Raw genomic sequence first — 26,812 nt, forward strand, 5'->3', positions numbered from 1 at the left:
TGGGCCTTTGAGCTGTGACTCTTCTCCTTCTTCTATTCCTATTATTCTTAGATTTGGTCTTTTTATTGTGTCCCATATTTTCTGAATGTTTTGTGATGAGAATTTGTTGGCTTCGCAGTTTTCTTTGATCAGTGCGTTTATTTTCTCTATGTTGTCCTCAGAATCTGAGATTCTTTCTTCTATTTCTTGTATTCTATTGATCATGCTTGTTTCTGTAGGCTCTGCTCGTTGACATAGATTTTCCATATCCAGCTGGTCCTCAGTTTGTGTTTTCTTCCTTGCTTCCATTTCAGTTTTCAATTCTTGAACTGTTTCCATTACCTGTTTGATCGTTCTTTCTTGGTTTCCCAGGGTATTATGTACGTATTTACTCATTTCTTCAAATTTTTGGTTATACTTCTCATCCATTTCTATAAGGGCATTTTTCACATGTTGTTTAAGGGACTCTACAGCTTTCATAAAGTCAATTTTTTCCACTTCTTCTGTGTTATGGTGTTGGAGACCTTCTGTTGTAAGATCGTTGGGTTCTGGTGTTTTCATGTTGTTTTTCAGATTATTGGGTGAATTCTTTCCTTGGCGCCTGCCCATCTCCTCCTATCGAAGCTATCTAAGGTGTCTTTTAAACCTGGTTCAGGTTCCCCTGCTGGCCAGGGGCTCCTCTTACAAAATGCCCTTGCTCTCTTTCCTGGTTCCTGCCGGGGGCCAAGATCCCTCTCACCCCTCAGAAAGGTCTTCAGGAATAGGACCCGGCTCCTCCTTTGCCAGGGACCTCCCTACCGAAGGCCTACCTCTTTGGTTTAATTGTAGTGGGGCGATCTGTTCTTGGTTTTGCGCACGGTCCCTGCAACCTGCTTCTGCTGCTGGGATGGTTCCCGCCGCCAGCAGCCTGTGTCCTCTGCTGCTGCTCTGGTCCCAGTGGGTCCCCGCCAGCTGCGCTGGGCGTCCTCCGGCCGCGTTCCGCCGCCCGGTGTTCCGGCCGCGTTCCACCGCCCGGTGTTCCGGCCGCCTTCCGCCGCCCGGTGTTCCGGCCGCCTTCCGCCGCCCGGTGTTCCGGCCGCGTTCCGCCGCCCGGTGTTCCGGCCGCGTTCCGCCGCCCGGTGTTCCGGCCGCGTTCCGCCGCCCGGTGTTCCGGCCGCGTTCCGCCGCCCGGTGTTCCGGCCGCCTTCCGCCGCCCGGTGTTCCGGCCGCGTTGCGTTCCGCCGCCCGGTGTTCCGGCCGCGTTGCGTTCCGCCGCCCGGTGTTCCGGCCGCGTTGCGTTCCGCCGCCCGGTGTTCCGGCCGCGTTGCGTTCCGCCGCCCGGTGTTCCGGCCGCGTTGCGTTCCGCCGCCCGGTGTTCCGGCCGCGTTGCGTTCCGCCGCCCGGTGTTCCGGCCGCGTTGCGTTCCGCCGCCCGGTGTTCCGGCCGCGTTGCATTCCGCCGCCCGGTGTTCCCCCAACATAACATTTAAAAGTAACAAATCATCCTGAATTCTATCTCAGTGATCTCAGAAAACTTTTCAAGATAATATAAACACAGTTGTGAGGCATAACTTGTGGCTTCAGGGATGTCAAAGATTTATAGGCCATATCAAGGAGATCATTCATGATGTTAAAGTTGCTTTTATCACAGAAACACAGAGTTTATTGAACATATATAAGGCAATAAATATATTACAGCATATAATTTGAACTAGGATAAAAAACATCTGATCATCTCAACAGATAGAAAAGACCAGCTATAAAATCTAACATGTTTTCCTTATAAAATTCTAGGGAAAGTAGGGTTGGAGGGAGCATAGCTCAACATAATACAAGTTACATATGACAAAATCACAGCCACCATTATTTTACATGAGGAGAAAATATTAAAGCAAATCTGTTAAAATCAGGAATGACATAGTATTACAGACTATCCCCATTCATTTTCAATATAGTTTTGGAAGCACAAGTCAGAACAGTTTGACAAAAGAAAGAAATTATAGAAACACCAATAAAAAAGAAGGCAAATTATTTCTATTTGGAGATGATATGATATTATACATAGTAGGTACCACATATTCTACCAGAAAACTGCTAGGAACATTCAAATATTTTTACAAAGTGAGATGGTACAAGGTTAATTTGCAAACATCAGCAGCCTTTCCATACATCAAATATAACAACGAATACATTAAAAAGAGCTTATACATACACCTCCATACTCAATAGCATTAATGAAAATAAAATATCATGGAACAAGCTAACAAGGGAGATAAAAGACCTTTACAATAAAAAATTCAAACCTCTGAAGAAAAAGATTAAAAAACATACTAAAAAATTGAAAGACATCTTATGTTTAAAGATTTGTAGACTTAATATATAAAAATGACCATTTTGTCAAAAGTTGTTTACAAATTTCTTTCCAATAAAAATAGCTACAGCATTCTTCAAAGAAAGACACAGAAATATCCTTAAATTCATGTAGAACCAGAGAAGTCCCAAGAGAGCCAAAGCAAATCATACATATACAATAATACTAAATACATATAGGATATCTACTTATCTGTATGTCTCTATTCTCTATCTTATCTATCTATCTATCTATCTATCTATCTATCTATCTATCTATCCACCTACCTATTATCTATGTATATATCTCTATGTGTGTATTTAAAATATGTGTGCTTGTATTTAGTATATGTATGCTTGTATTTAATATATACATATATTTATCATGTACACACACACACACACAGACACACACACAGACACACACACAGACACACACACACACACACACACACACACACACACACACACACATATATATATATATATATATATATATATATATATATATATATATATAATCTTAAGTAAATTGAAACCACTATGGCTGATAATCTCCCCATAAGAACCATAGACTAACAAAAACATAGTAACATGTATAGAAAATCTGTTTTTAATGGTTGGTGGTATGAAAGAAAATGGTCTTGTGGTATGACTAACCATCCTTTCTGTATATACCTAAGAGTGGAATCACTGGGTATTGAGGTAGAGTGGTTTTTAATTTTCTGAGAAATGACCAAACTGATTTCCAAAGTGTCTGTACAAGTTTATAACCCTACCAGCAGTAGAGTGGTATTCTCCTTACTCCACATCTTCTCCAAGGTAAACTGTCCTCAGTCTTTTTGTTTTTAGCCATTCTGACAGGTGTAAGATGGTATCTTAGAGTTATTTTGATTTGGCTTTCCCTGATGACTAAAGATGTTTAATAGTTCCTTAAATGTCTTTTCACTATTTAAAATTCATCTACTGAGAATTATCTTTTTAAATCTACCCAATTTTTAAATTGGATGCATTCTGATTTCATCTTTCTTGACTTCTTTCTATATTTTCAAGATCAGTTCTCTGCCAGATGTGGCATTGGGAATATGTTTTCCCACTCTGTAGGCTACCATTTTGTCTTATTTACCATCTTTTGACCTACAGAAGCTTTTCAATTTTAGGAGATCCCATTTACTAATTTTTATTCACACTGCCTATGTTACTGGTGATATATTCAGAAAGTAGTCTTATGTGCCAAAGTGTTTAAGACTACTTTCCACTTTTGATTCTATCAGGTTCAATATAAATGGATTTATTTTGAAGCCTTTGATCAACTTGTTCTTCAGTTTTGTGCATGGTGATAGATGTGAATCTATTTACATTCTTCTACATGTTGCCATCCAGTCCTGCTGGTACCATTATTTTTTGAAGATGATTTCTTTTTTTCATGGTATAATTGTGGTGTCTTTGTCAACAATCAGGTGTTCATAGGTGTTTACATTTATCTCAGGGTCTTCCGTTTGATTCCATTAATCCATGTGTCTCTTTTTATGCCAATACCAAATTGTTTTTATTACAAGAGCTCTATATAGTAGTCCTTGAAGTCAGCATGGGTGATACTTCCAGAAGTTCCTTTATTGTACGAGATTGTTTTAGCTACCCTTGGTTTTTGTTTTTTCATATGTAGTGGAATATTGTTCTTTCTAGGTCTGTGAAGAATTGTATTGTGATTTTGATTGAATTGTACTGAATCTGTAGATTGCTTTGGTAAGATTGCCATTTTTACTATGTTAATTCTACATATACAAGAAAATGGGAGTTCTTTCCATTTTCTAATATCTTTTTCAATTTCTTTCTTCAAACACTTAAAGTTGGTATCATACAAGTCATTAACTTGTTTGGTGAGAGTTACCCTAAGAACATTTGCTCAAACATGTTTATAACAGCACAATAGCCAAAAACTAGAAACAACCTAGATGCCCTGCAACCAAAGAATGGATAATGAAAATCTGGCACATTTACATAATTGAGTATTAGTGGTGAAAAAAAATGACATCATAAAATTTACAGACAAATGGATAGTATTTGAAAAAAAATCATTCTGAGTGAGCAAACCCAGACCCAGAGAGACAAACATCATGTTTTGTACTCACTTATAAGTGGATATTACATGTAAAGCAAATGAAAATCAGGTTACAATTCACAGTCCCAGAGAAGCTAAGGAACAAGAAAGACACTAAGAGGGACTCATGGATTTTACTGGGAAGAGAAAATAGATGAGATTGCCTGGGAAAACTGGGGTTAGCGGGTGTAAAGGGGTTTGAAGCAAGTGGATAGGGGATGAGAACATGAGTTAATGGGAGGTAAAGTTGGGGTAGAAATGGAGAGGAAGAGAAAGAAAAGAGATATATTAATAGAGGGAGACATTATGGGGTTAGGGAGAAATCTGATGCCAGGAAAACTATCAGGAAACCACAATGATGCCTTTAACTAAGACAATTAGCAATACTAGAGAGAATGTCTGAACTGGCCTTTTCCTATAATCGGAATGATAACTACACTAAATGTATTGGTCTGTCCTCTCTCTTTAAGAGACAAGACATGCCCACTACCTCCCCATCTGATGAGGCAGGCAGGTCTTTCTTCCTGCTTGCAGCCTGAGTCTCTTCCTTTTTCTGCTTTCTCCCAAAGAGACAGCAACTGTCTACCTGGACAATCACCCAAAGTCTCATTTACAATGTTGAAGCAACCAACTTTGGCTAAGGCCTAGAGAAACTGACAGACCATTTTCAGAGGCAGGAAATCTTTTTAAAACCATCTTACCATGTCTTGGCAAGGTTTGGCAGTCTTTTTGTATCCTGCTTGTCCAGTCCAGACACCATACAATTGCCAGTGTTCAAGGCATGAGCAGTTCCTTGCCCAAAGATCAGTTGTGCCAAAAAAAGAAACAAGCTCGAAGTGGATTGTCTTCGGTGTTCAACATTCTCTCAGGAAAAGATTGGTGCTTCCAGGAGCAAATATGTGTCACATCAACAGAAACCAAAGTTATTTAAATGCCATGTTTTACAGATCTTTGAAGTGGTTGAAGATTACCTATCTATGCATAATACAATCTCTATGTATCTAAAAAAAACCTATTTAGTCTGACTATAAGTATGGCAAACATGAATGATTATTTACCTATAACATTTAAAACATATAATTTAAAGACTAAGACTTCATATCAGAATATTGAAAATATTTAAACAATTCTGCCATGAATGAGGACAATGACCTCAAAATGTAAACAATACATAAGTATCTTGATCAGAGGTAGAAATATATAATGCAATATGAAATATATAATATAATCCTAAAATTGTATCAATATACAAAATGTCTTAAAAAGATGTAGAAACATGTATGCATACAGTCTGACAAGATAACTTTGCATAGGTGTACAAATATTGTAAATAGAAATAGTACCATATTCAATATAACAAATATAATTTGAACATGTATCAGTATACAAAAATCTATACCAATATAAATTGTCCATAAATAATAGGTCACAAGTATTCACTCTATTACTCACTATTATATATAATTAGTAGGAGTAAGCTCACACTAATATACTTTTTATCCCATTTAATTCCCCCCCCCCCTTTCTTTTTGTATTTTTTCAGGAGCAATTTGTAATCTCCATTTAGGCAAAACTTTTTTAACATTTTTAAACATTCTTTTTGAAGTCTCTGCATTTGAATCTGATAACAAAATTCCATTTATGTAATATAAATTTAAGACTTAGGAGATTGCTTACATGTTATTTTCAATGGTTGATTTACAAAGTATTGGCACAGGGTAGGGCTATTGAACTTTGGATGGATTGCCCATTTCTATCTCCCAGTAGGCTAAGAATTATAAGTATTGACTGAAAGCAAATTTTTCTCTATCCTTTTTTTTTTTGGTAAAGGTATAGTGAAGAAACAATCTTTTAAATCAATAACTTTAAGAGGCCATCCTTTTGGCAATAGAGAAGGTAGAGGAATTCCATATTGTAGAGGGCCCATAAGTTGAATTACCTTCTTGACAGCTCATAGATCTATCACCATTCTCCATTTTCCATCTTTCTTTTAAACAACAAATACAGGAGAATTCCAAAGGCTGCCTGATTCTTCAATATGCTAACCATCTAGTCATTCCTGTACCAGCTATTCCAAAGACTGCAGTGTCTCTTCTGTTAAAGGCCATGGTTTAACCCATATTGGCTTCTCAGTTGACAATTTTAAGGGCAGGGCCCTTAGTACCTCTGAAGGTTTGCTAATTACTTTGTGTTCTTGTACAGCCTGAATGACTGTTGACTTTGTTTATAATACTTTCTAATATCCTTCCCAGAAGCATGAGTTTGGGGGACTGTATGGATGTTAATCTGGGTATTCCATTGCTGCAATAGGTCATGACCCCATAAATTCACATATGGCCTTAGACTTTCTTTTTGTCCTTCTGGCCCTATGAATTCAACCCATCTCATGCTTTGTTTCACTTCAGATAGGGTTTTGGTTCCTAGGAACTGAATTATTTCTTGAAGAGGTCAATTCAGATGATAAAATTCTGGAGTAATGATACTTATGTCTGAACCCATGGCCAGTAATCCTTCAGTTACAATGTCATTTATAATCCTCTTAGCTTTTGTCTTTGATCATTTATTGAAGTCTGCAAAAATATATGTTACCCATTTCCTACTGGAGTTTTTGATTCATTTTCATGTCTACTCTATCATCCAGAACAGTACTTTTTTTTTTTACAGTAAGCACTAGATTTATTAAATTTTCTTGATAAGACATGTTCTCCACAGTGACTTGGAATGACTAAACCACATTTGATAAAGGGGCCTGAGAGAGGCCCCTAAAAGAGTTTCCTGGTAATATTAAGTTGCCTTGTCTGTCTTTCATTGACCTACTTTCATTGGTTTTATGTCAACCTTTGCCACATCTCTTACATATCCCAGAAGGCTGAGACCACCTATTCTTGCCATCCATAGAAGAGACATTATTTCTAGGAATTCCTTGTCTACAGTTCCTTTTCAGATATGCTCTTCTATCATAATTAAAGCATTTGACTTTTTTTCTTTTAAGAAAGGGTTTGTCAGTAGCTATGGAGCCAGTCCTGGAACCTACTCTGTAGACAAGGTTGGTCTCAAACTCACAGAGATCTGCCTGCCTCTTCTTCATGAGTTCTAGGATTATTGGGGTGTGCCACCACCACCACCCAGGATATATGGCATTTTGGTATCTCCTCATGCCATTGGAAATCACTTCTCCTACCCAAGCCTCAGTATTATTGTCAAATGTCTCAATATTCATTGTCTGCAAGATACATTCATCTATTTATGATGATCTGATCTTTAAGACCCAAGTATCTTTTTGCATTCTAAGATGGCATTTTTAAAAGCCAGAAATTTAATAAGTACTCATCTAGCCTCTGGGTCTGTGATTTCTATTTGTACATCCTTAGTTAGTTTTTGTGAAAAATCACTAAAGGTTTTCTATAGCCCCATTTAAGCCTTGTTTATGATTTAATTCTATTTTCTCGTTCCTGAATTTTGACCCAAGCATTTGAAGCTATTGTGCTATATAAAGACAAGGTGCATACATTGTAGAGAGCCTGGCCCTGAGGATCAGAGTAATGGCCCTTGCCAAGAATTTGATCTTGTGAAGACGCAAATTCTTTTGCTCTACATTTGCCTATTCTTGCCAATAATACTCCCAAAGCAGCTGGAGTCCATATTCTAGGACCACTGAGATTAATTGAAGCCAATTGAGTTGGGAAGCCTTATTGGTTGAAGCCCACTTTTCCACCATTTCCCTAACAAATGGTGAATGTAGGCCATAAGATACTATTGCTTCTTTAATTACTTTTAGATCTCCAATACCTATAGGTGGTCATGTATATTTTTTCTTACCTTTGGTACTTTGTTCCAGATGTCTTCTCAGAAGAAATGAACAGATATGCAGTTAAAACTCTGAATAAGTCATTCTGGAGTCTGGCACACACTGATGAGGATAAGTCCTGTTCTTTTACCTTCTGTCCCTGTTCATCAGTTTTGATAATTTCCTTAATCTTTTCAAATCTTTTACTACTGCCTTTTGCAAAGTTTGAATCTCTTTTTCAGTGTTCTGTTCTAATGACCTCATTGATGATTCAAAGGTATGGATCTTGTCCAGTAAAGATAATGTCTCATTCTTGGACATAATTTTAATGCTATGCATTTTACCTTCCGGGAGAGTTACCTTGTCCATTAATCTATCCTAACTTTTCAACAGATTCTAATTATTCAATTCATAAGCACAATTTTTCTTAGATAATATCTCAGCATCCTTCAACATTGACTAGATTTTATCTGTCAAATTAATGCTATCCTTCTCCATAGTATTAATTTTTTGAACTAGCTGTTCAAAATTATTAGTCTGAAAAGACTGTATAATTTATAAAAGTACCTCATTGTTTTATCTGTTATCAAATCATTTTCTTAATGATACAATATGAAAAACAAAACTAATTTCTAAAATCAAATAATGGATGTATAAGGAAAATCACATAAGACTGTCAGGATATCATAGCTGTAAAGACTGTATAATTTCTAAAGGCACCTCATTGTTTGCTTTGTAATCAAACTGGTGTAGAAGTTTCTTTTGTTTGTATGTTGCTTTCATTGGTTAATGAATAAAGAAACTGCCTTGGCCTAGTTGGTAGGGCAGAACTTAGGTAGGCAGAGAAGACAGAACTGAATTCTGGGAAAAAGACAGGAAGTCAGAGAGAAGCCATGGATCCTACAACAGAGATGGATGCCTGTTAGAATCTCTGGTAAGCCACTGCCACATGGCGATACACAGATTAATGGAGATGAGTTATGCTAATATGTTAGAGTTAGCCAGTAAGAAATTAGAGCTAATGGCCAAGCAGTGTTTTAATAATATAGTTTCTGTGTGGTTATTTCAGGTGTAAGCTAGTCAGGCAGCCAGGAAAAACAAGGGGCCCCGCTCCCTACAAAAATTGTCATGTCAACGTGGTCAACTAACTGCATGTAAAACCTGAGAAGGTTAGACACAAATATAGAGTTTAGCACAGCTTTTTTTTCTGTTTGCTGGCAGCATGCCACAGCTCCTTTAAGAAAGATTTTCCTGACTCAGCAATCATAGCAGAAAAAAAGCCATGTGGTTTTAAAACATGGCTTCCTGGGCTGTGCCACCAGCATGAAATCTGGTTATGAAGCATTTTAATGACATTTGTGGGCTCTGATGTTTCTGTGCCCACTAGGTTTGGGAGGAAAGTGGCTGAGACCATGCCTGTGGCTCAGGGCTCCCTGCCTGGGCAGGTGGTGGGATCAGATCTACTAGGCATACACAAGCAGAAGAGCATGGCGGATGTCTGCCACCATACACAGAGATGTTTCCAAGCTGTGCTGTGGTCTGTGTGGCAGATTTGGCTGTCACTCAGATAAAAAGGGTTTATGTACTGCACACTCATTCCTGGGGTTGGACTGCTGATCGTGGCTACTGCCTGGCACCCCCAGAGCTAGCACTGGTGGTGCTTCTACCATTTTAAAATTGGAGAGAGGTGGAGCTAATATCCAAAGCAGCTGCAACCAAGCTGCTTACCATTCTAAAAGTTCAAGACAGTAGAGAATTATAGACAATGTAATAAGACATAAAGGACCTAAAACTGGGTCACAGTTTTGGATAAATGTGTACAGGCTTGAGAGAGAAAAGAAAAAAAGGAGTATAGAGTCATAAAATAAAGTTAATGCTTTTTTTAAAAAAAAGATACCATCTTTAAAGAGACAGAGTAAAGTAATAGAATAAAAACAAGCCATGTAAAGATGGGGAAATCACATAAAGTTTTTATTATGCATATTATGGTGTTTACTTTGAAATTTTGACTGTGAAAGAGCTAAGTACAGAGAAACATTTTATTGAATGGACTGCTAAGCTAAACCAGCATGTATATTATAAAGGTATCATGACTTCCAAATTTGGGTCTAAGAACATGGTGCTTTAGAAAAGAGATTCTACTTTTGTTTTCACAGAAGATGAGAACCTCTAGATTGCCTCCAGGCAAATATGGCTTCATGGACCAAGGCCTCCTGAAAGGTCACCATGAGCATCCTCAAAAAATTCACCCAACTGCTGACTATGATGAATCTAGCACATAGGATACATCATAAAAGGCCTGATTAACAGTGCCCCCAATCACCAGGAAGAAGTTTGGACAATACTATGCCCATATTCCCCAGTTATTGAATATTCTCTTATCAAAATTTTGCTATTTCTCATGACATACTTTATAAAATTCTGAGGACTACAGCATATTTTCTATCAACATTTGGTCATTTTCTTCATTACCTTGTGTTACAGGGCCTGGCAAACCTGTATATGATCAGATGTAGTATATATATATATATATATATATATATATATATATATATATATATATATATATGTTCCTATTTCTGATTTCTTGTAACTGAATGAATAATAAAGTCAATTCTGTATCATCTGGTATTAATTCAGCAGTTTTGATATGCAAAACAGCTCTTTCTGCATATAGAGACTCAGTAACTATGTCTAATTTTTGTAAACCTAGTTTATATCTGAAATAATTAATAGAATATCCTCTTTGAAATTTTTCCTGATCAGTTTGTAATTCCCAAAAAGGTAATTATTTTTTCACTTTTTAAAACATTCTTTCAAAAGTATCTACATTTGAATAAGCTAGTAAGATATTGTCTATGTATTGGTAAACTACGGATTGATGAAATTGGTTATGTATTATTTCCAATGATTGTTGTATAAAATATTGGCACAGGGTGTGGCTATTTAACATTCCCTATGAGAGAATCTTCTATTACTATCTCTTAACAGGCTGAGAATATGCCATGAAGGTAATTTTTTTCTGTCATAGTGAAAAAAAACATACTTTTATATCAATTACTCTAAGAGACCATCATCTAGGTAATAGAGAAGGCAAAGAAATGTCAGACTATAGAAAGCCCATTGGCTGAAACACCATATTAACAGCTCTTGGATCTGCTAACATTCTCCATTTCTAAGATTTCTATTTAACAGCAAATGCAAGAGAATTTCAAGTGTTGGTTGATTGTTCAATATGCTGAGCACTTCTGTATTAGCTGTTCCAAAGTCTGCAGTTTCTCTGTTGTTAAAGGTTATTGGGCAAACCAACATATTTATCTGTCAACCATAACAGGGAACAATGAAACTGAATTTGGCACAAGAGACTGTGAGAGGTCCCTCCATATATATATATATATATATATATATATATATATATATATATATACATTCCTTAGTCCTATGTTTGTTCTTGCCACACCTTCTGCATAATCCAGAAGAAGAGGAGCATTCTGCTTAGATTGTGCTTAGAAAAAATGTTTGTACTGTTTTCAATCCCTTTTTAAATGACCTTATTTACTGCAATTAAAACACTTGGCAATTTGATTTTTCTTCAAACTTCTGAAAATCATCTCTTTTATCTAAGTGTTATTATGGTTATGAGATCCAATATTGATTGTATCTTGGATTCATTCCTCTAAGGATGCTGATTTTGTCTTTAATGGCCAAACTCCTCCTTTCCATTTTACATCAACATTTTCAAAAGGCAGAGATTAAGTTATTGTTTGTCTAGCTTCTGAATTCAGTATCATTCCATTTACTGTTGAAGTCAATCTCTGTAAGAAATCAGTGAAAGTTTCTTTTGGGCCTTGTATAACTTTAGTAAATGACTCAATTTTCTTTCCTACTTCTTTAATTTTGTGCCAAGCGTTCAAAGTTGTTGCACACAATAAAGCCATGGTATTGTCAACACAGTAATCTGTCTTTGTACATTGTCATAATATCACTCTCCAAGAAGTTGTTCTTGGGAGATTATCATACTTCTAGCCCTAGTTCATTGCACAATGTTCTCAGTCTCATATTTGCACCAGGTCCTCCATTGTAATTGAGAATCAGTCACCAAGACTGATGGAACCAAGACTCTCCAGTATTGAGTACTAATTATTTTACTACTTTAGTGTGAGTTTACCCTCTTTTTCAAAAAAGGTGGTTGCATGTCATATGAGATTATCACTTCCTTGAAGCTCCCTAAATCTAACATTTCCCCATCAGTCCATTCAGCTCTTGCACAGCCTTGAGGATATCTTTAATTGGCAGTTGTTCCTATGGAGCAACTGGATAAATTAAATTTGGTTGTTTGAAAATTTTAGGTTGTTCTTCTATAACCTTATGAAGCAACACTATAATTTTTTCTTCTTTAAATTCCTCTGTCTGGATCTGAATATCTCTATGATGTGTTTTAATAAGTTTTTCTAAAATTTTTATCTTAGTACTCACATTAAGAAACATTTTAGTGACTAAACAAAGATAATAAAATTGATAATGTTTATAATTGACATTTCATAAATCCTGCATAAATTAGTTATCCTTTCCTTTAATTGTTCCATTTTCAAGCCACCCATTGCCTCAAACAGAGAGCTAACTCTCTTTGCAATATTGCTTCCCATTTTTAATGTGGGACAAAATACTCTCTTCCTAAAACAAAATGTCCCCTTTGAGAATTCCCAATTGTCTGCCTAAACTTGCTGACAATTATGGTGGAGCATAAGCTGCATAGCATATCTGATCAGAGAACACAGGTGGTGCACTGCCTGGCTGAGACAGCTGCAGCTGCAACTGCAACTTCTAGCATGTAGCCATGTGCAGAGAGTGTGTGGTGGTTGCAAAAACAGTAGAAGCCTGAGTGGATATCAAGACAGCCACCTAATGTGAAAATAGGCTAAGGAGCAATTTCAGGCGAAATCCACAACTGACAGCAAAGAGGAATCTGGCTGTCAGAAAAAAAAGGCACATGAGATCATATGGAATAAGGACATATGGTAAGAGAGTTGAGAGCTGCCTGAAGGCTGAGTCAGCCAGTTTAGGGCCAGTAAGTCTAGCTGTGGTGTCTGGAGCTCAGATGACTCTAGTGTTTGGGGTCTGTGGTGGTTGCTGCAGAGATTCTGCAACAAAAATATTTTAAACTCACTTTGAGTCTTAGAGAAAAATGAGAGGAGAACCTAGTTGTTGATGTGGTGACTCCAGTGGGGATTCTGCATGTAACTCTGTTATGTGCCAGTGGTTGCTAAACCACAGGCAAGCAGTTTTATTTTATTTTTGGTGTGTGTGTGTGTGTGAATTCATGCCCCCAAAAGATAGGCACCAGATGTAGTATGACTTCTAATTGGTCTTAATAATAAAAACTCAGACATTAGGGGATGAAAGCTTAAAGATTAGACAAGTAGAGCATCCCTCCACTAGAGCTCTTACCTCTATAAATTCATCAGATTGAAAAGAGGCTGAGCTCCTGTCTCTTCCTGCCATACGTTTCTCTCCCCACCCAGCCATATAACTTTATGTCTGTCTGTACACATCTCCAGACCTCTATGGTTAACTAGTAGATGGTTCCACCCTCTATGCTCAGGCAAGCTTTATTTGTTAGAGTACAAACAAGCTATTACCATATTATCCATTTGTAGCTCTTTCTTTATTCTGTAGGTAGAGTTTTGATTATTATGTGATAAGGGGATTTTTTTTGGTCCAGTATATTTGGACCAAAAAACCAAATAACCAAAGGGTTATTTGGTGTTCCATAAACTTTTTTTCTCTTCATAGACATTTCTTTCTTTAGGTTGGAAAAGTTCTACGATTTCGCTGAATATATTTTCTGTTCCTTTAAGCTGGTATTCTTCTTCTATCCCTATTATTCTGTTCTTTCTTTTTTCTTTTTTTTTTTGTTTTTTTCATGTCAGGGTTTCACTGTAGCTATCAAACCTGTCCTGGAACTAGCTCTTGTAGACCAGGCCGGCCTTGAACTCACAGGGATCTTCCTACCTCTGCCTCCCAAGTGTTGGGATTAAAGGCAGGTGCCATCACTGCCCAGCTATCACTATTCTTAGGTTTGGTCTTTGCATGGTGTCTCACATTTCCTGGATGTTTTGTGTTATGATTTTGTTGGTTTTAGTGTTTTCTTTGACTGAGGAATCTATCTCTTCTATAGTATCTTCAGTGGCAGAGATTCTTCCATCTCTTGCATTCTGTTGGTTCTGCTTCTTGCCTATATTTCAATTTTCAAGCCTTGAACTGTTTCCTTCAGCTGTTTGATTGTTTTTAATGGATTTCTTAAAGGGATTTATTGATTTAAATTTTTATTTTTTTATTTACTTAAGGGAATTTTTTATTTTCTCTTCAAGGGCCTCTATTGTCTTCATAAAGTTATTTTAAGGACATATTTTTTCTACTTCTTAATCATTAAGATACTTCAGGTATTATGGTTTTAGAACCACTAGTTTCTGGTGGTGCCATATTACTCTTTATATTGTCAAATATATTCTTGCACTGGCATCTACCCATCTCTTCCTTCATCAGGTACAGATGATGTCTGTGCCTCCAAGAGTCATTCTTCTCCAATTGAAACAGACGTTATCTATACCTCCCTGGACTATTGATTTTGTAGTGAGACTTGTAGAGTTTTGGTTCCAAATAAATATTTTACTTCCAAGTAAAATATTCCAAGTTCTTTATCTGAGACTGAATAGGTGATATAAATAAAGGCTACTCTTTGATTTTTTTATTGATTTTATATCCTGTAATTTTAACAATAAGTTTTTGATAGGACCACTGTTTTCTTTTATTAGATTTCAAAAAAATGCCAATCCAAGTTCTCCCTCCTTCCCCTCTTCCCATTCTCTCCGCGTACCATCCTACACCACACCATCTAATCCTCAGAAAGGGTAAGGCACATAGATCTTTGGAAGAAGGTCCAAGGCCCTCCCTACTATATCTAGGCTGAGCAAAGTATATATCCAAAAAGAATAGAATCCCCCCCAAACCAGTACATGCAGTAGGGATAAATTCTGGCTCCACTGCCAGAGAACCACTGGTTTTCTAGGATACTCTGTAGGATCTTTTAAGAAGCATGTCACTTGTAAATAGAGATTTCTTATTTTCCTATTTTAATCCTTTTTATATCTTTCTCTTGTCTAATTGCCATAACTAGGACTTTGACCACATATATAATAAGAGAGGAGAAGATATTGTTGCTCAAATTTGGTTGATTTCACATTGAGAATGAAAATTTTCTATTTTCATCTTTCAGAATCTCCAAGTTAATTTTGAATCAAAGAAATTAGAGTGATTCTGATTGAGTGCTAAGCTAGTAAACATATAAATGGGACTATTGACTAGACTTATGTTCTTGTTGTGCTACCTGGTGTCTGAGGATGGCATGGTTGGGCCAGAGTTTTAACAATCATTAGGGTAAACTAGTATGTAGTTTCTGGGCTAAGGCAAAGTGTGAGGGTCAGGAATGCCTTGGGACATTGAGGTTCCAATAACCCATTAGACTGGGTTGTCACATATATAATTCTGCTTTGGCTATTCCTGAAAGTTCAATATGGTTCAGGTATTCTGAGATTTAGGAAATTGACCAATCTGGACTGATATATAGGATGTATATGGGATCTGGAGAAGATTCAGGCAAGCAAAAGTTCTGAAAGCTTTCTAGACTCAACCTCAGTGCAGGCTGTGGCACTTGGGTTAAACCTAGAAGTTGTATATGGCAATACAGGCTATCAGATCAGTCAACCTAATCAGACAAGGAAGGCCCATAGGATACAGACATAGGGCCAAACCTGGGTGCTGGATGTTTACAAGCTGATCTCATTAAGCTTAGACGCACAGAATATGCAATCTGGAATAGGTCTGTTAACTTGTGTGTTTACAGACAGATTGAGGTACAGATTGAGGAGACCCAGACTAAGCCTAAACTTATGCTGAGATTTCAAGATTTGACTGGAGGTTGACTGTAGGAAAGGCAGGATAAAGTCATGAAACAGCACTATCTCAGAGGCTATGTGACCGGGGCCAAGACTGGGGGTTTGGAGCAGTGGAAGTGTCAAATGATTTTATTTACTTCTAACAGTTACATGACATATCAGATGTTTGTTTAATTAGTTGGAACTTTAAGTGGTTATTTGGTCATATATGTGTATTTATAACAGAATTATGTGTATTATAGGTTCTTTTAAAGGTAAATAGTTAATAGTACTCCTTTTGAATTTTTAAAGCCATCCTTACTGTTATTTTATCATCCATCTTTTTCTTCTGTATTAATTTCCCCCTTTTATTCTCCCTAAGCAAACCCCCTGCTTGAATTTTCCTAATTATATCACTTTTTCCTTTGTCTTCCCATCACTATTGTTTCTTGAAACCTTTAGCCTGGCAACTGTCATGTTTTACTTTAAGTTTTCTTCAGCTTCTCTGGGCTATGTACTCACAACTAAAGATTTGGAGCTAGGAGACTCCAAAGAGAAAGAATATGTGATATTTGCTTTTGGGGTCTGGGATACCCCACTCAAAATATGTTTTTTAGTTTCATCCATTTACCCAAAAATTCATTTTTATATACAGATAAACAATATTCCCTATTATCTGTGTACCATGTTTTCATTATCCATTAATCAGATGAGAGACATAATGTCTTAGCTATTATGGATAAAACAGCAATAAACAACTGAGCAAGTAATTATAGAGCAATATGTTGAGTCATTTTTGACATATACTTTAGAGGGATAGTTGGGTCATATGGTAAATTTATGTTTAGCTTTTTGAGGATTCTCTACATTGATTTCCATAGTGATATTAACAGTTTGCAATCCAACCTATAGTGAATAAGCGTTCCCCTTTTGGTGAATTATCTCCAGCATTTTTAAAGAATGTTTTGTTGATGTTTGTCATTTCAACTGGAAAAGGTGAAATTTCAAACATGTTTGGATTTTTTTTTTTTTACAATTGCAAGGGAAAATAGTTTTGTAATATCCCTTAGTTGTTTCTTCCTCCTGTCACTCCTTGTCTTCTTCTTCCTCTTCTTTTCATTTCTTCTCTGCTGAGTTCCAGAAAATTTTTTGAATGGGTCATTGTTTGACTCCCTCACTTTTTTTTTTAGTTCTTCTATATTCTTAATTTTAAACCTCTGTTAGTCCTAAACCTATTAAGATTCTCTGCCACTCCTCTTTGCATGGTTAATTGTTTTTTTTTAGCTTTACAGAAGCCTTTAAGTTTGCAAAATTTCACTTATTACTTACTAACTTTAATTCTTGGGCAGATGGAGTCCTATTCAACAAGTCCTTTGATACACCTGTACCCACAGAAGATGTGACTTGTGGGGTTTTTGCTTGTTTGTTTGTTTTTGTTTTGTTTTTTTTGAGACAGGGTTTTTCTATGACTTTGGAGCCTACCCAGGAACTAGGTCTTATAGATCAGGCTGGCCTTGATAGAGAACCACCTGCTTCTGCTTACCAAGTGTTGGGATTAAAGATATTTGCCACCACTGTTTGGAGGCTTGTGTTTCTTTTTAGTATTTTCATTGTTTCAATTTTCATATTTAGATATTTGGTGTAATTGGACATTTGTGCAAGGTGACAGGTATGGATCTAATTGTACTCTTCTGTTGTGGACATCTAGTTTTCTCAGACGTTTTTCCTGAAAATGCTGTTCTCCAGTTTATTATGTGTACTCATTTTGGGGGCTTGTCTAAATAAATCTACATGTTGGAATTATGCATATCATATTGTTTTATTACCATGGCTTTTTAATATATTTTAAAATATTAAATGACCATCTCTTCAGTATTCTTTTCACTCAAAAATTTTTAAGTATCTCAGGTCTTTTGTCATTTCTTATGAATTTTAAGATAGTTTTTTTTATTTCTCTGAATAAATAAATGGGAATTTAGATCTCAAATGCATTGAACCTGAAAGTATCTTTTCATGAAATTCTATTTTTTTTTTAAGAATTTGAATGCTACCAATACATGAGCATGTTATGTCTTTGGTTTAAACTTTCTTCAGAAGTTTAAAATTCCCATTGTAGAGTTCCACCATCTCCCTGTTAACTTCATTACTTTTTAATTTTCTTTGAGGCTGTTGTGGATGGTAGTTGTCCATATTCTCTTTATCTGTATGTTTCTTGTTGTTGTATAAAGATAGTGGTTTCTGCACATTGTTTCAGAAATGGCACAGAGGTCCCTTGGCTGAAACTCACCTGAATGCTTACACACTGTGGACTAGTTTCAAAGTACACAATAGCACCATTAGTTTTTCCAATCATGACAGCAAACAAAAGTCCTTCCTACCTAAGATGTCTATGAACCACATCATTGACCAGCATGGTAAAGTGTAGTGAAGTTTGCAGTAATGGAATGTATACCTTGGCTTTAACCAACAGCTCTCTAATTGGACTTAAGACCTGCTCATCAAGAAGTAAATCTTGCCTGGCATTGGAAATCCTAGCAACTACCAAGTATTAGTGAAGTTGGTGATACTGGAAGAAACATAAATCCACTACTATACTAAATCAGCATTATCCCAAACAATAATCTAAACATTTGTTCTCATACCCACAGATAAGTGTTGTCCCTACCTCTCATCAAGAGAATTTCTCTTTGCAACACAGAGACTACTAGAGAAAACCATAGTCAATCAAAATGCAGACATGTGGGCCCAGTCTCAATGGACACATGTACAAAATAGTCCTATACCTAAGCTGTGGGGAACTTTATAGAAGAGAGGACAGGATGATTGTCAGAACTAGAAGACCAGGGAATTTGCTGAGAGGTTTTGTTTACTATTAATTTCAGAAATTACAACTACAAAGTCCCACCAACAGAAGACTGTTAACTACCCACAGTAATAATGTAAATTATTATAGACTCTGTAAGAGTCAGAATGAAAGTTATTTATCAAGAAGAAAATAGAAGTGCTGTAATATGCAGGGTATATATATCTGAAGAGAATAAAGTCAGTATACAGAAGATGTATTTACATAGCTGTGTTCATTCAAAATAGACAAGATGTGGAAGTAGTCCAGTCCAAAGAAGAGTGGGAAAAAGAAAATTTGCTATGTATATGCAATGGAATATTATTCATCCATTGTTAAGGACAAAATTCTCTCAAATGTAGGAAAATAGATGGAGCAATTCATGAGCCAGACACAGAAAGAGGAAAATTTCCTGTATATGTGGAACTGCTTTAAGTCAGTAAAAGAAAAAAAAGAATATCCTGAAAGTAGAGAATGAGGATGGGACTATAAAGTTTAGAGGAGGGTGAGATGAGATAAGGAGGAGTGGAGATGGTCAGTACACATTGTATTAATGTACGGAAACATCACAACAACACTCACTAACCTCTACTAGTACATGTCAATAGTTTTCGTTTAGCTTTTAGTTTTACTGGGGAATAGCTTCATTTGACTTAAAGTTAACTAGATTTGACTGGTACTCAGATGAAGACCACCAGCATATTGTGTAACTAATTTCAAGGAGTGAGATGAGAGAGCAAGCATGTGTGACAGACACGTAGAAAAACTCATAAACTGTATATTATTAAGTGGGATAGCACAATGACAATGGTGTTTGAATCCCTCTTAGAACCTTTGAAGCCAGTATAGAAGATTTTGTGGGATTTTATCTTGGAGTGAAAAAGCTGGGGAATTTTTTTTTCTAAGAATCTATCATTGCTTCTTAGTTTCTTAGAATTTCTCTCCTTTTTGACACCAGAATTATATATTTTTCCAATCAAACAAGCTAAATAATTCCATCAGTGAAAAAGAAAAGACGGGGAACTATTATAAGGGATTCATCTATGGTAACCTTAGGAAGATCCAGGATATGATAATGTCAGAAAGCATGAAGAAGAGTGTATAATCAACATTTAACAAAATAGCACTAGAAATAGTAATAGAATAATTAGTGGTTGAAATTATGGAATATATCATGGACAAAACTCATCTCTCTGAGAAGATAATAGTTGTGTAAAGCATGAAAGATGAGAAATAAGTATCGATGAATTCATGAGAATGGAGACCATGTTAAAGAAGTACATGCTGAAACTGTGAGCAAGAATGGCTTGGGTTTGTTTAGAAGGTATGTATAACAATGTTGACTGACATTGTGGGTATAGCAAGTGGGAAACTAAAATATAAATTGTCATTGATGTTTGAGATAGAATACTATTAATGCCATGAAGTGTAAAGAGAGTATCTTTGGGATATCAAAAGTATGACTTCAGACTTGCTATGTTGGAGATAACTTTCTGACTTTCAAGTAAAGATGTTGGTACAAAATTGGAATCAATTTGGAGTCAAGATGGAAAATCCTTGAGGATAAATTTAGGAGTTGTCAGTGTATAGATCACATTAGAAATAATAGCATGAATGAATTAGACAGCAGTTATGTGTGGATACGTGGGAAGAGATTAGGAACCTAAGTCCTAGAGTATTTCTGCCTGTAAAGGTAGGAAGATAAAGAAAAACACGCAAAGGTTCTGCAGTGTAAAAGACACATGACTGTACCCAGATTCAGAATGAGAAAGCACTGTGAAGGCAGGGCTTGACAGCTTGTGTTAGTCATATAAGATTTGAGATATGTGAGAGCCAGCAAGCATTGGTTTTGTCACAGAAGAATGCTGGGTTCCACAGCATACAAGTAGATAAGAGCAGAAGGAATGAATTCATGGTTGTGTGTAGTGACATTTCATTTGTATTTTAATAAATAAAGCTTGCCTGAAGCTCAGAAAGTAACATTACTGATTAGTCTTATAGCCAGGCAGTGATGATACACAACTTTAATCCCAGTAGTCACACTAGTTTGCAGTTGAAATGGGTAAGTAGTATTGCACTCATTGAATCCTAGCCCAAGAGAGGAATACATGGAACAAAACAGCTCTCACTGTCTCATTCTGAGATCCCTGGAGGTAGGATTGCAATTTTGGACTAAGGTAGAGGTAAGAGCCAATGACTGGTTGTTTTGCTTTTATTTACTTCAGGTTGAGTTCCAATTTGTGACTATGGGATTTTATAAACTGTGCTACACTTGTGTTCTGAGGACTTTTAGTTGGGATGATAGAATAATCCCCAGAGACAGCTGTTGTCAGTGTGTAGCAAGTTTAGAAATGAATGAGAGAATGGTTTAAAAATTTCCAGGGAGATTTGGAATGAGTGACCTGCTCCACTATTAATTGGTGCTCTGAAATGTTCCATTTATTAAGAAAGACAAAGAATTTTTACTTAAAATTTAGATTTTTAAATCCAGCAACCTAAAATATGTAATTAAAACTCAAAAGCTTTGTGTATACATTGTTTCTAGTCTTCAAGAATGGCTTCTATCTCTTCCACGGGAGGCCTACATGTCTCTTGTGATCCTAGATAAGTTCCAGAACATCCTGCGAGTATTCAACACCAACATCCATGGGCGGTGGAAAATAGCCTTTGCCATCACTGCCATGAAGGGTGTTGAGCCGAGATACGCTCATGTGGTGTTGAGGAAAGCAGACATGGACTGAAGAGCTCACGGAGGACGACATGGAGCGTGTGATCACCATCATGCAGAATCCCCGGCAGTACAAGATCCCAGACTGGTTCTTGAACAGACAGAAGGATGTGAAGGACGGGAAGCACAGTCAGGTTCTGGCCAACAGCCTGGACAACAAGCTGCGCGAAGACCTGGAGAGACTGAAGAAGATTCGGGCCCATAGGGGGCTGAGCCACTTCTGGGGCCTTCATGTCCGAGGCCAGCACACTAAGACCATTGACCGCCGGGACTGCACTGTGGGTGTATCCAAGAAGAAGTTAGTCCCTGGGCCTTTGCTGTTAATAAATAGTTTATATGCCTGTGGGGGGAAAAAGAATGGCTTCTATTCTTGACTCTGTGATAAGAAACACTTATTAAAAGCGATTTCATGAAAGATTAGTTTTGACTCATGGGTTAAGAGCAATTTAGTTTATCACAATGGAAATACATATCTATAAAAAATTTGAATAAGCAAACAAACAAAAACTACACCCCAAACTAGTGACTAGTACTCTGCCTATCAGTCTGTCTGTCTGTCTATCTATCTATCTATCTATCTATCTATCTATCTATCTATCTATCTATCTATCTATCCATCCATCCATCCATCTACCTACCTACCTACCTATCCATCCATCTAATTTTATATATCAGTAAGTGTAACCTAAATGATGTCAGTCAAATATTCTAATTAGTGGTTTCTCCAAAGTTTACATCTTTGTGTTAGACAGAAAACACATGTAAAGGACAAGTTTATCCTGGTCTTAAAAGATTTTCTTGTGCCCATGCCTTAAAAGTTATTTGCCACTTTCTTTTCTATCAGGTTCAGTGTGATCAGATTTATATTGAGGTCTTTAATCCATCTGAACTTGAGTTTTTTACATGGGGATTGATATAAATATATTTGCATTTTTGTACATGTTGACATCCAGTTATGCCAGAAACATTTGTTGAAGAAACTTTCTCTTTTCCATTGTATAATTTTAACTTCTTTTTCAAAAATTAGGTGTTTCATATGTATGCGGATTTATATCTGGGTCTTTGATTCAATTCCATTGGTCAACCTGTCTGTTTTTATGCCAATACCAAGCTGTTTTCGTTACTGTAGCTCCATAATAGAGTTGATGTCAGAGATGGTGATGCCTCTAGAAGTTCTTTTATTGTACAGGGTTGTTTTGGCTATCCTGGGATTTTTGTTTTTCCATATGAAGTTGAGTATTGTTCCTTTACAGTATATTAAGAATTGTGTTGGGATTTTGATGCAGTTTGTGTTGAATCTGTAGATTGCTTTGGGTAGGATTGCCATTTTTATTATGTTATCCAAGATAATGGTAGATCTTTTCATTTTCTGGTATCTTCTTCAACTTCTTTCTCATTTATGTATAGGAGCCCTACTGATTTTTTTTTTTTAGTTGATCTTGTATCGTGTCACATTACTGAAGGTTTGTGTCAGCTGTAGAAGTTTTTGGGGTCACTTATGAATACTATCATATCATCTGCAAATAACAAAAGTTTGACTTCTTCCTTTACACTTTGGGTCCCGTTGATTTCCTTTTGTTGTCTTATTGCTCGAGCTAGAACTTAAAGAATGTTGAATAGATATGGAGAGAGTAGCCAGCCTTGTCTTGTTCCTGATTGTAGTGGTATTTGCTTTGAGTTTCTCTCCATTTAAATTGATGTTCGTTGTTGACTTGCTGTATACTGCTTTTATTATGTTTAGGTATGTTCCTTGTATATCTATTCTCTCTAAGACATTAATCATGAAGGGGCCTTGGATTTTGTCAATGCTTTTTCAGCATCTAATGACATGACCACATAGTTTTCTTCTTTCAGTTTATTTCTATGGTGAAGTACATAGATTTTCCTATGTTGAACCTTCTCAGTATCTCTGTCATGAAGCTGATTTGATTAATGTGGATGATTTTTTGATGTGTTATTTAATTCAGTCTGGCAGTAATTTATTGAGTATTTTTGCACCAATGTTCATGAGGGAGCTTGGTCTATAATTCTCTTTCTTGGTTGAGTTTCTGTGTGGTTTCAGTATCAAGGTAAGTTTAGCTTCATAAAAATAATTTGGCTTTTGATTTTAGCCATTCTAACAGGTGTAAGATGGTATCTCAGAGTTGTTTTGATTTGTATTTCCCTAATCGCTAAGGAGGTTGAGCATGACCATAAGTGTCCTTTGGCCATTTGAACTTCTTCTGTTGAGAATTCTCTGTTCACTTCAGTGCCCCATTTTTTAATTGGGTTAATTAGCATTTTAAAGTCTAGTTTCTTGGGTTCTTTATATATTTTGGAGACCAGACGTTTGTCTGTTGCGGGGTTGGTGAAGATCTTCTCACAATCAGTGGGTTGCCTTTTTGTCTTAGTGGCTGTGTATTTTGCTTTACAGAAGCTTCTCAGTTTCAGGAGGTCCCATTTATTCAATGTTGCCCTTAATGTCTGTGCTGCTGGGGTTATACGTAGGAAGCAGTCTCCTGTGCCCATATGTTGTAGAGTACTTCCCACTTTCTCTTCTATCAGATTCAGTGTATTCAGACTGATATTGAGGTCTTTAATCCATTTGGACTTGAGTTTTGTGCATGGTGATAGATATGGGTCTATTTTCATTCTTCTACAGGTTGACATCCAGTTATGCCAGCACCATTTGTGGAAGATGCTTTCTTTCTTCCATTGTCTACTTTTAGCTCCTTTATCGAAAATCAGGTGTTCATAGGTTTGTGGGTTAAAATCCGGGTCTGCTATTCGATTCCATTACTCGACTTCTCTGTTTTTAGGCCAATAGCAAGCTGTTTTCAATACTGTAGCTCTGTAATAGGGTTTGAAGTCAGGGATGGTAATGCCTCCAGAAGTTCCTTTATTGTATAAGATTGTTTTGGCTATCCTGGGTTTTTTGTTTTTCCATATAAAGTTGATTATCGTCCTCTCAAGATCTGTGAAGAATTTTGATGGGACCTTGATGGGAATTGCCTTTACTGGAGAGGTTGTGGAGGAAGGGTTACACTCATCCATTGCTGGTGGGAATGCAAACTTGTACAACCACTTTGGAAAGAAGTGTGGCAGTTTCTCAGGAAATTCGGGATCAATCTACCCCTGGACCCAGCAATACCACTCTTGGGAATATACCCAAGAGATGTACAAAAACATTTGTTCAACTATGTTCATCGCAGCATTATTTGTAATAGCTAGAACCTGGAAACAACCTGGATGCCTTTCAATGGAAGAATGGATGAAGAAAGTATGGCATATATACTAATTAGAGTACGACTCAGTGGTAAAAAACAATGACACCTTGAACTTTGCCTGCAAATGGATGGAAACAGAAAACACTATCCTGAGTGAGGTAACCCAGACCCTAAAAGATGAACATGTGATGTACTCACACATAATTGGTTTCTAGCCATAAATAAAGGACATTGAGCCTATAATTTGTGATCCTAGAGAAGCTAAATAAGGTAAACTGAAAGAAAAACATATAGTTATCCTCCTGGATATTGGAAGTAGACAAGATTGCCAGACAAAAATTGGGAACTTGAGGATGGGGTGGGATGGGGATAAGGGGAAATGGTGAGAGAAATATGAGAAGGGGAGGATGGGGAGAGCTTTGGGGAATGGGATGGTTGGGATAAAGGAATGGTGGATATGGGAGCAGGGAAGTATATATCTTAATTAAGGGAGCCATTTTAGGGTTGGCAAGAGACTTGACTCTAGAGGGGTTCCTAGGTGTCTAGGGAGATGTCCCCAACTAGTTCCTTGGGCAGCTGAGGAGAGGGAGCCTGAAATGGCCCTATCCTATAGCCATACTGACGAATATCTTGCATATCATCATAGAACCTTCATCTGGTGATGGATGGAGATAGAGACAGAGACCCACACTGGAGCACTGGACTGAGCTCCCAAGGTCCCAATGAGGAGCAGAAGGAGGGAGAACATGAGCAAAGAAGTCGGGACCACGAGGGGTGCACCCACCCATTGAGACAGTGGGGCTGATATATTGGGAGCACACCAAGGCCAGCTGGACTGGTACTGAAAAAGCATGGGATAAAACTGGACTCTCTGATCATGGCGGACAATGAAGGCTGACGAGAAACCAAGGACAATGGCACTGAGTTTTGATCCTACTGCATGTACTGGCTTTGTGGGAGCCTAGCCTGTTTGGATGCTCACCTTCCTAGACTTGGATGGAGGGGGGAGGACCTTGGACTTCCCACAGGGCAGGGAACCCTGACTGCTCTTTGGACTGGAGAGGGAGGGGGAGAGGAGTGGGGGAACGGGAGGGAAATGGGAGGCGGGAAGGAGGTGGAAATTTTTTCAATTGAAAAAAAAAAAGAATTTGGCAATGTGCCTTCTGTTTCTAATATTTGGAACAATTTGAGGAGTATATGTAATATTGCTTCTTTGAAGTTCCAACAGAATATTGTACTGAAACCATCCAACCCTGGGCTTTTTATTTTAATGGGAAGCTTTTGATGACTGTTTCTATTTGTTTGCAAGTTATAGTTATATTTAAATTATTCACTTTGACCATTTTTTAAATATAACACCAGTAGCACAGACACTGAGAGCAGCAATAAATAAATGGTACTCCCTGAAACTGAGCAACTTCTGTAAAGCAAAGAACACAATCAAAAAAACAAAAAAGGCAGCTTACTGAGTGGAAGAAGATCTTCACCAACTCCATATCACAAAGCAGGCTTATCTCCAAAATATATAAAGAAATTAAGAAATTCAAATACCAAGTTCAAAATAATTCAATCAAAATGGGGAACAGATCTAAACAGAGAATTCTCAACAGAAGAATCTCAAATGGCTGAATGATATGTAAGGAAATGTTCAACATCCTTAGCATTCAATGTAATGTAAATCAAAACAACTCAGAGATACCATTTTACACCAGTCAAAATTGCTAAGACCAAAAACACCAATGACAGCTTATGCTGGGTAGGATGTGTAGTAAGGGGAACACTTCTCCATTGCTGGTGGGGATGCAAACTTGTACAATAAATTTGGAAACTAATATAGTGGTTTCTCAGGAATTTGGGAATCAGCCTACCTCCAGACCAGCTCTTGGGCATATACCCAAAGGATATTCA

The 26,812-nt window shown here is 37.1% G+C and overlaps 1 long non-coding RNA gene and 1 pseudogene across 1 annotated transcript in view; one reads left to right on the forward strand and one right to left on the reverse strand.

The window, feature by feature from the left end:
• LOC142833777 (uncharacterized) overlaps positions 1 to 26,812 on the reverse strand; it is a 442,137-nt gene that overhangs the window by 260,080 nt on the left and 155,245 nt on the right. The gene's annotated exons all lie outside the window — the stretch shown is intronic.
• Positions 21,556 to 22,072, forward strand: LOC142834230 (small ribosomal subunit protein uS13 pseudogene; annotated as a pseudogene).

The sequence above is a fragment of the Microtus pennsylvanicus genome, chromosome 13 (genome assembly GCF_037038515.1).
Source record: "Microtus pennsylvanicus isolate mMicPen1 chromosome 13, mMicPen1.hap1, whole genome shotgun sequence".
Taxonomy (NCBI): Eukaryota; Metazoa; Chordata; class Mammalia; order Rodentia; family Cricetidae; genus Microtus; species Microtus pennsylvanicus.